General features: G+C 49.0%; 1 protein-coding gene across 7 annotated transcripts in view; it reads right to left on the bottom strand.

Moving 5' to 3' along the window:
- TIAM1 (TIAM Rac1 associated GEF 1) overlaps positions 1–10,556 on the bottom strand; it is a 443,241-nt gene extending 432,685 nt beyond the window's left edge. For 5 of the 7 annotated variants that reach the window (XM_063702591.1, XM_063702592.1, XM_031005150.3 and 2 more), the window contains exon 1: positions 10,041–10,298. The gene's annotated coding sequence lies outside the window, so the exon portion shown is untranslated. Of the gene's footprint in view, positions 1–9,701 lie in introns of all 7 variants that reach the window. The other 2 variants (XM_063702595.1, XM_063702590.1) reach the window with 2 other exon arrangements.
- Between the last annotated feature and the right edge of the window lie 282 nt (positions 10,557–10,838).

Consider the following 10,838-nt stretch of genomic DNA (forward strand, 5'->3'; position numbering starts at 1 on the left):
GCAGCATCACTGGCCTTTACCCACTAGATGCCACTAGAACCTCTCTAGCCATGACAACCAAAAATATCTCCAGACATTGCCAAATGTTTGGAGGCAAGGCTGCCCCCAGTTGAGAGCCTCTGTATTAATAAAACACAACAAAAACTACCACCCAGCAAAAGTTTAACACCCAAAAGCTGATACCAAAGGTAGTTCACTTCCAAATCTCATTGCAAATATTTCCTTCAAGAAGCTCTGATAAATAAAATAACTGAGTGATTCAGAGTTTTTTAAGTAAACAAAGTTTTGCTTTTTTTAAGTGTGAAATTGGTGTTTTAAAACAAAATGTTTCCTGTGTTCCTTTTCTTGATCTATAACTTAATTAGTCATGCCAGAAGTGTAGAAAAGGAAATGTAAATTAGCATACCACCTACATATGTAGTGAAAAGTATTGGCAGAATCATGACTAAGTAAACATTTTTTATTGACTTTCAGCTTTTAAAAATAAATATGCATAGGGCATCATCAAGAAAATTAAATGACAACCCACAGAATGGAGAAAATGTTTGCAAATCATATATTTGATAAGGGACTTATAACTAGAATAGATAAAGAATTCTTACAACTTACTAATAAAAAACAAAAAAAATTAAAAATGAGCAACATGTCTGAAGATACATTTCTTCAAAGAAAATATACAATTAGCCTACAAGCACATGAAACGATGTTCTGTTCAATGACATTATTTATTGGAGAAATGCATATCAAAACCATGAGAAGATACAGCCGCTCATCCAATAGGATGGCTATAATCAAAAAGACAGACAATAACAAGTGTTGGCAAAGATGTAGGAAAATTGGACTCTTTATGCACTGCTGGTGGGATGTAAAATGGTGCACCCACTTTGGGAAATAATCTGGTAGTTCCTCAATACGTTAAACATAGAATTACGTATGACGTAGCAACTCCATTCTTAGGTTTACATCCAAAAGAATATTTTTTTAAAAGGCCGGGCGTGGTGGCTCACGCCTGTAATCTCAGCACTTTGGGAGGCCAAGGCAGGCAGGTGGCCTGAGGTCAGGAGTTCGAGACCAGCCTGGCCAACATGGTGAAACTCTGTCTCTACTAAAAACACAAAAATTAGCCAGGCATGGTGGCATGCATCTGTAGTCTCAGCTACTCAGGAGGCAGAGGCAGGAGAATTGCTTGAACCTGGGAGGTGGAGGCTACAGTGAGCCGAAATCGTGCCTCTGCACTCCAGCCTGGGTGACAGAGCGAGATTCCGTCTCAAAAGAAAAAAAAAAAAAGAATTAAAAAAAAAGATATTCAAACAAATACTTGTGCCATATTCATTCATAACAGTAACTACACACAAAGGCCAAAAGGTGGAAATAACCCAATGTCTATCAACTGATACATGGATAAACAAAATGTAGTATACCCATACGATGGAATATTATTCAGCCAGAAAAAGGAGTGAAGTACTGATACACATCACACTACAGATGAACCTTGAAAACATGATGCTAAATGAAAGAAGCCGGTCACAAAAGACCACATATTATAGGATTCTATTTCTCAGTAATGTCCAGACTAAGCAAATCCATGGTGACAGAAAGTAGATTAGTGGTAGCCAAGTGCTGGGAGGAAGGGTAGAGAAAGGAAGTGACTGTGAATGGGTACAGGGTTTCTTTTGGGGTGATGAAAGTGTCCTAAAATCTACTGTGGTGATGGTTGTACAACTCTGTAAATTTATCAAAAACCACTGAAATGTCTACTTTAAAAAGAGGTGGAAGTATATCTTAATAATACTGTTATAAAAATAAAAACAATCTATAGAGAAAACCTAGAAGACTTAATCATGATTACAGAAATACAATGTACCAACACAACATTACCACTCCTGACTGCTGACGGAGCTGGGGGTAGAGCCAGGAAGAAAGTTAAGGAGAAAAAGAGAAGATCAGGACATCCATTTCTAATTTCACAAGGGCAGGGAGGGATTAAAAGTCACTGTCATTGGTTGATGTAACTAAATTAAAGGTCTATGTCAGTAATATAAAGACTGAAGAATAATCAATTCAAGAACCATAAGGCCAGGCGCAGTGGCTCACGCCTGTAATCCCAGCACTTTGGGAGGCTTGGAGGAGGGTGGATCATGAGGTCAGGAGTTCAAGACCAGCCTGGCCAAGATGGTGAAACCTCATCTCTACTAAAAATACAAAAAAAATTAGCCAGGCACAGTGGCAGGCGCCTGTAATCCCAGCCACTTGGGAGGCTGAGGCAAGAGAATTGCTTGAACCTGGGAGGCAGAGGTTGCAGTGAGCCGAGATCATGCCACTGCACTCCAGTCTGGGCAACAGAGTGAGACTCCATCTCAAAACAAAAACAAAAACAAGAATAAAAGAAAAAGGAGAACCACGGCCGGACGTGGTGGCTCACACCTGTAATCCCAGCTACTTGGGAGGTTGAGACAGGAGAACTGCTTGAACCCGGGAGGTGGAGAGATTGCACCGAGCCGCGATCATGCCATTGCACTCCAGCCTGGGGAACAGAGCGAGGCTCTGTCTCAAAAAAGAAAAAAAGAAAAACAACCATTAAAAAAAATGCCATGGCTCACACCTGTAATCCAGAACTTTGGGAGGCTGAGGCAGGAGGATCGCTTGAGTCCAGGAGTTCAAGACCAGCCTGAGCACTATAGTAGAACCCCTATCTCTATAGCAAAAAATTAAAAAATTAGCCGGCCATACTGGCATGCACCTGTAGTCCCAGCTACTCCAAAGGCTGAGGCAGGAGGATCGCTTGAGCCTGGGTGCTTGAGGCTGCAGTGAGCCGTGACTGCACTACAGTCTAGGCAGCAGAGCGAGACCCTATCTCAAAGAAAAGAAAAAAAGAACCATAAGTATCACTATCAAAAAATGTGGAGAATGAAGGAAGTAGGTGAGATGCAATTGTCACTCATTATAACAGGAAGCTGAGAATTAAATCATATATTCATACTATTTAGAGATATAAAGATAATCACTAGAAGCACTAAAAACAAAAATGAACAAATGTAATTGTTTCCAGAGAATATCAGGCTGGATGGGAATAAAACAGGACCGGGGCAGAAGACTGTTACAATACTTTTCAAGAGAAGCGCATCTGTTCTGAGTCTCTTAATGCTATATGGAATTTTTACTCTGCACTACTTTTTTTTTTTTTTTGAGACGGAGGCTCACTCTGTCACCCAGGCTGGAGTGCAGTGGCGTGATCTCGGCTCACTGCAACCTCCACCTCCCAGGTTCAAGCAATTCTCCTGCCTCAGCCTCCTGAGTAGCTGGGATTACAGGTATGCGCCACCACACCCAGCTAATTTTTGTATTTTTAGTAGAGACAGCGCCCAGCCTGCACATTATTTTTACAATCAAATCGAACTTTGCATTACTTGAGTCGAAGTATCTGCATGAAATAAAAATATAATTTATGTCAGAAAAAATATTAAACTAGATCATTACTACTGAGTAAAATTGTGAATTAAGTGTGATTTAAGCAAAACCAACTCAAGTTTGATAGACAAAAACTGCGTCCCTACTACAAAGGTAGCTGAGAGATGTAGGCTGGATCCTTAAGAGAACAAGAAATCTCCGCCAGGCGCGGTGGCTCACACCTGTAATCCCAGCACTTTGGGAAGCCGAGGCAGGCAGATCACCTGAGGTCAGGAGTTCGAGACCAGCCTGGCCAACATGGTGAAACCCTGCCTCTCCTAAAAATACAGAAATTAGCCAGGCGTGGTGGTAGGCACCTGTATAGCTACTAGGGAGGCTGAGGCACAAGAATTGCTTGAACCTGGGAGACGGAGGTTGCAGTGAGCCGAGATTGTGCCACTGCACTCTAGCCTGGGTGACTAGAGTAAGACTCTATCTCCAAAAAGAAAAAAAGAGAGACAATAAGAAACCTGTTGGAAGTCCCTACCACACCACATGTAGGGCAGACAGTAAGAATCATCATAAAAAGGTCAAAACTCTGCCATGGCAAGAATGAGCATCCAAATACCTTAATAACTTTGGAATCCAAAGAAAATTTCAGGTGAAAGGAAGTGCACGTGGCACCGCCTTGATCTCTCCACCAACCAGCACAGCCGATCCCAGTTAGAACACACTTTGAAACCAAAAGGCAGATGCTGCTAACCACCAGAACAAAGCAGAATCTGCCATCAGAACAGTACTAGATAGAGTTATTTAAAACATACTCAGAGTTACAGCTGGGACACTTCGGACACAGGATTCTGAGAGACCAAAGTGGGTCATTTTTGAGCATGTCAGGTGGTAGAATTAATAGTGACACCAGGCAACAGGCATGAGGAGGAGTGTCCTGAGGTACCCCAGGGAGCTTGGGGCCTTAGCAGTGTGGAGATGCACCCCTGTGGTTATCAGTACCCAGGTAGCCCATATTATGCTAAAGAACTTGCCCTCCAAATTATCACTTTCCAAAGATATCCTGTGTCCTGTGAGGAGATGGAGATGCACATTCTGCAAGAAGGAAAGAGCTTACACTTCACTCCAGTTGGTCGGGTGAGGGTCCTGTTAAGTTTCAAACAAAACAAAACCCACAGAAGGTCATGGCAAGAATAAACTCCGTGGTTCTGAGCCTCTGAAAACACTGCCCAAAGAGTGAGTGGGAACGAGCTCATGAGACCCTCCTGGACTTTCCTGCAAGAAATTATCATTTGCCTGGAATGCGGCCACCCAGCCCAGGTGATGGCCAAAAGAGGGTTGGGTTGATAGAGATCTTGCCCCAGGATCTGAAGAAGCCCTGGAAGGTGAGGCCTGGGGCTGCAATCTTTCCCAACAGACACTGGAGGCCTCCAACAAGGCTCAGAGGAGAGGTTTTGCAGGGCAGACCCTCACCGCTACCTCAAGGCCCCTCAACAAGCAGACGTCACTATTGTCCCGATCCCACCTTCCCTCCTGAGCAAGCAATGGGTAGCAAATCCTGTTCACCCCATTTCCATGGTCCTGACATCTCCCCTTCCCCTAGCGAAGAGGATTCCAAGACCCACTACTCATCGTGACCTCCCCCTGCCCCCAGATGACGTGGTGGCTTTCTGGGGCTCATTATTACCCCTGCAGAGTGGGCAGAGGAAACCAAGAGCAGGAACTAGGATTGATGGATTGACCTATGTTTACCAGGTTAGCAGCTCTCAGGCAAGGTGGGAGGGACAGTGGAAGGGAGGCAGGAGAACGCTCCTTTGGAAACAGGCTTTGCAAAGCCAGGATTTTTTGGCAGGATATCCTGTCTTCCTCATGGTCACAGAGAAGTGTGTTTTGGGTCTTTAAGGAAAAGCAACTGAATCCTCATAGCCCAATCTCCAATCAGTTTCTCCACCCATTCCGAGCTTGGACACTCAGCCCCACTGCCTCCCAATTATATCTTTTTCCCAGCACAACTGCATTAGAATCCTTTGCTCTTTAATAAAATCATACTCTAGCGGGGCAGAAGCTGGAATAAATAATACAGGTGTTATTTTCTTAAAACCAAAGACACTTCCCCCTCCCTTTCATCTTTCTTTCATGAATTCAAAGTGGTCCCAAACAGAAAACATCCATATTATACTTCGGTTTTGCTAGGTTCCAAAAGGCTAGGATGCCCCCACTCCAGCTACACCCAAGTCTTCCTTTAAGGAAAGAAATACTTGGTGACAGGACCAAGCCTCAAAGGGCCCTGGGCCCATTCTGAAACTGAGATTGTGCTCAGCTGAAAGAAACTTCCTCCTACAGAGTTCTTCGATGAATCATCACTCTTTGTTTAACATCCTCTGAAAGCAGACAATTGATCGGCTCTCAGATCATGCCTGCGTAGTACCCCCACCCCCTCCACCTCTGCAATCGTTTCAGTGAGCTGAGACCCCACTCCAGGGCTCCGTGGTAGGATGCAGTCTCCCAGCTCTGCCTCAGCCCAGAGGGAGAAGAACCTCTTCACCTAGTGAAAGAGCTTCAAGGTCTTCTAGAAGAATCTCACACACGCACTGGAGGAATCTCTGCGGCTTCCCATGCCCACAGTCTAGGCCCTTATGAATTTCTTAATGAGGTCCCTGGAGACCGCAGGAACAGGGAAGGTCTTATGCTGGAGGGTGTGGAGGATGGTGCCAGAGGCTGGGAAGGGAATGGAAGGGGAAAACTCCACCTAACTATTAATATCGTGTACCCTTTTACACTAGAACATTGTTTTATTTTAAAAAACACTCTGTTCCTTGCTGAGTACTGCTTTATTTCTGAATGTCTCTTTTATTATTTTTTTAATAAATGATTTGGCCTACAATGATGATGAGAGAGAATTTGTTCTTTTTTTTTTTTTACACAGGAGTTATAGCTTATATAAAATGGAGTACTTAGAGATGAAAAGACCTGAAGTTTGGAATTGGGAAAAACAGAAACGTTTACTAGAGCCCTGCTAATCTGATTTTTCTGGTCCAGAATTGAGGGAAAAACAAAAGGAGAGTTACCCTTAGAAACATACCTTCTACCTACTTGCTTAATTTAGAAAGAAAATGTACATGTAAATATACATGTGTGTATATAATATACACACACACATCCCCAGTGAAAGTGTGTTTTTGATACAGAAGACCAAATGACTGGAGATCATAAAATGAGGCTCTTTCTTAACCACGAGCCTGAGTCCGTGGTGTTCAGCACTTTCATGAGAATCTGTACCTGGCCCAGAAGAACCGAATTTTCTTCCTGGCTTCTCACTCCCACTCCTCTGCCCTCCTCAAGCAGACAGAAGCCGCCTCTCCCAGCACAGATTTCTAGGCAAGGCTTTGATGTGGTTCCCATGCTCTCACCTGCCTTCCTCATTTGGAAAAACCAGAGGCTTCTACTGCACATCTATGAAAGTGTTGTCTCACAAAACGTGTTTCTCCTTTAGACAGTATGATCCTTGCAGAAATCGCAGAAGTGTTAATACATGCACCTAGTAGGCCCTCAGCAAACTCTTCCAAGGAATTCCTGCTCAGGGCTCCAGGGTTTCAGTCGGCACACTAGAACTGCAGGAATCTGGGGGGAAGGAGACAGGCCCAACGCTGCTTTTCCTTTCTGGTTTAGAGGGGGAGGGGAGAAGAGAGGAGCAAGGAGAAAGAACTGCAAAGGGAAAGGAGAGGAAGTCTTTGTCTGGGCTCTTTGGACGAGCATTAGAGTGGAGTTAAATTGTCAGCTAATGAGATTTCCTAACCACGTGCTCCCTTTTAAGTCTAGGCCCCCAACTGATTTGATCCCCACACAACAGCAGGGGGGAAAGAGGCCTTCAGCATCCCTAAGGGCGCGAGAATTCCCAGAACAAGTACAAGAAGGATGAGAATCATTTCTGGGAGTTCAACTTTAAATAGGTTATCATATTTATTAATTGACATCTAGCAACAATGCTACTGGCCGCGTTCCACATCAACAGCCAAATAGGGGTTCACGGGAGTCAGATTCCACTCGGGGTAACTGAGGCAGGCCCAGGGGAACAGAAGAGACAGAGCGCAATCCTGAGGGCTTCTCCAACCACTGGACAGCCTACAAGTCGAGTTTATGTTTGTTTGTTTGCCTGTTTTGGCCGGCAAAGGCCCCTGGGGCCTACATTCAAAGAATGTGTTGTTGGACCCAATAATTTATTCCAACAGGCAAAAGGATGTTAAAACAGGAAGTTTTATTTTTTCAATAAAATCTTTGTCGTTAAGCCTGAGATCATCTGATCTGATTATGGACTGTTATTATTTTGTGTTGTTTATTTCTATATGAAACTGATTTCTCTTTTTGCCTAAAGAAAAGTAGCAGTGCAGAGCTAGTGGAGGAAAAACAACTCAAAACACATTCACAACATTTTGAAGATATTCAATGAAATTGATTCTCTTCTACCTTCCCTGCTTAGTCAACAGCCTCTTCCTTAAGTTTTATTTCTCCTCTATTCAAAGATAATTACTTAGCAACGTCGGTGTTTACCACGCAAAGGCATCCACCCTCCCTAGCCCAGCTTTTTACCTTGAGATACAAAAAAGCATATGCTGGAAACCAACAATTTACCAAACTTCTTCAGCTACAAGGCATAGCTTAAATTTCATCTCTCCTAGAAAGTGTTCCCTCCTAACCTCCAGACATCTCTTTGTTCAAACCTCCCTCCTTCCTGGACTTAATCACTTTCCACAGCAGTCATTGGTTCACTGGCAACTGCTTTCCACCTGGAAGGGTTTTTCCTTCTCCAAACCCAGGTCTGGGTCCCAGCAGAATCTTGAAGAAGAAAGAAGAAACAACTAAAACCTAATGGAAATTCAAACACATTTTTAAAAGGGCTGCAAGCGATTAGATAAATCTAATTAAAACTAAGGCCAAGTAAAACAAGTCCTGTTTGAAGCTGAGAACAGCAGTCCTTCATGCCTTTTATAATAAAAAGAAATTGGGACTGGGGGAGTGAAGAACGCAGAAAAGGAAAGCGACAAGGGGCCATCCTCTATTACAGATTTCCTCTAACACAGAATCAACAGGACTCTAATATTTCATACGTGGCTGTCACTGTGCTTTGAGGTTAATCTATATGGTCGTTTAAGCCCCGCCCCCCTAGAGGTTACTCCTTATCCCCACTTTACAGATGGGCAAACTGAGACAAAGGAAGATAGAATAGCTCGGCCGGGATCACCCAGCTTGTGAGTGACACCGAGCAGGTACTGGAACCCGGGTTTGTTTGACCTCAGCGCACAGGCTCTAAACCTCTGCTCCAACTCAAAGTATGCGCCAAGTCAGCGTGCATGGGTAACCCGATCCGGACGGCTCTGACTCGGGATGCGGCACAGCTGCCCTGCGGGGCCGCGCGGGTGTCACCGAGGCGGGCACAGACTGCACAGTGTCCCCAAGGGCTCGCTCACGTCCTTCAAGACCTGCCAGCGCGCGGGAAAAGGCAGGCTCCGAGTCAACCAGGGCTGACCCGGGGGCAAGACCAGGAGATGCGACGACTGGAACCGGGTGAGTGTGGCCGAGTCGGCGCCCCGAGGGCCGCCAGCCTGGACCCCAGGCTGGGAGACGGGCGCCCCCGGGTGCAGGGGACCTAGAGGCGCCGTGCGCGGCGGGGGCTGGGCGCGAAGGCGCCGAGACGGCATCTTTCCCCTGCAGCATCCCGCCCCGCGGCCGGGGGGAGGGGGCGTCACCTGACAGCGCGCACCAACTTCTCCAGGTTCGGAGGGGGCAGGCGGCAGCCGCCGGGGCTGGGGGGCGCACGGCGCGCTGCTCTCGCCCAATGGCGAGGTCTGTAAACAAAAGCGGGCCCCACGCGGGTCCCCAGCCGGGTGGCGAGGGGCGCGGCGCATCAGCATCGCAGCGGCAGAGCTGGTGAGAGGGCGAGGCGGGGACGGGATAGGGCGCGGGGACCCAGGGCACAGCCCCCGGGACCCGACCGCTCGGATGAGGCATTGTCTGCGCAACCGCAGGATTCCGCTTTTAATGCCCCCCTCCGGGGGTTCGTCGCGGGTCCCCAGCTCCGTGCGTCGGCCCCCGGGCTTTCCGCCCGGTGAGCCCGGCCCCGAGCGCGGCACGGATCGCCAAGGTGAGCGCCCAGGACGCGTCGCCGAAAAGCCAGGCCCGGAGGTGCCTAAGTCAGAGACCGAGACGCAAACATAGACACAAGGATGCACACGCACGCCCTCCCCGAAGTTGACAAAAATCAGCCGATAAAATACAAAGTGCCGCGGCCGCCGCAGGTCAGCGCTGACCTCCTGCTGCCGAGAGGACCGAATGCCGACGTCCGGACGCTGTCATTTCCATCCAGCGAAGGCACCTGGGCTGCACGGTCTCGTCTCCCTCCTTCGCGCGAGGGATGCCTCCTCCTGCCTCCCCTCCCCGCATCTCCCCACCTCCCAAGTGTGTGAACACGAAAACAATACGTGGAAAGCCCGATCTGGGGGAGCTAGGACCCGCCGGGAGCCCCAGTGTGCGGGAGACGGGGGTCAGAACGTGCCCGGCACGGGCACCGAGGCTCCGGGCATCCTCCCCGCCGTCTCCCGGGGCGGCTCCGGCCGGACGCCCGCGCACCCCAGGCCGGCGGTACTCACCCGCGACGGTCGTCCGGGATCTCCGCGACGGGGCCGGGCACCATGCGGGGCAGCCGTGCCCCTGGGGCTGCGGGCGCCAAGGCGTTCGCGGAGCTGCAGAGCTGCGCGCCCGACGGCGGCGGCGCTGCTCTGCCGGCCGCGCTCGAACCCGCTCGTGGTCTGCCAATCGGAGCTGTCAGGGCGCCTCCGCCTGCGGCCTCGGGGGCCGGGCCGCGGGAGCCCGTGGGAAACCGAGCTCCGATTGGGCCGCCTGACAATCGCTCCGCCTCCGGCCAGCCAATCCGAGGCGGTGGATGCAGGAGCGGGGCGTTCGGAGTTGGGCTGGAGAGCGACTATGGGCGCACGCCGGGTATCCGCGCCGCAGCCAGGCTCGGAGCGCGCGGCTGGAGGGCCGCGGACGGCGCGCGCTCCAGAGATGCCTTCCTGCGAGGCTCCGGCAGCGCGGCCCGGGGAGATCGCCCGCAGGCAGCGGAGGCGCGGCGGGCCGGGGGACGACCAGGGAGCCCCTAACAAAGCAGCTTTGGGAGGGCCGGAGGCCTCTGCCTCCCTCGGCGATAGGTCCACGAAGCTGCCTCTCATCTCGCATAGGTGGAGGTGGCCAATGGCGTGCACAGACGGAGCTCTAGTTGGCGCGCGCGCGCGGCTCGGCATCGGTGGGATTGGTCGGAGGTAAAGGATTTTCCTGCCACCTAAGGCGGAGAGGAAGGGGGATCGAAACGGGGGAGGCGAAGAGTCAAAAAACGTTGTGCCTGGGACAAGTGGTCTGGCGCGGGAGGCGTGTGCCTGGCTCTAGGGGGA

The sequence above is a fragment of the Gorilla gorilla genome, chromosome 22 (assembly GCF_029281585.2).
Source record: "Gorilla gorilla gorilla isolate KB3781 chromosome 22, NHGRI_mGorGor1-v2.1_pri, whole genome shotgun sequence".
Classification (NCBI taxonomy): domain Eukaryota; kingdom Metazoa; phylum Chordata; class Mammalia; order Primates; family Hominidae; genus Gorilla; species Gorilla gorilla.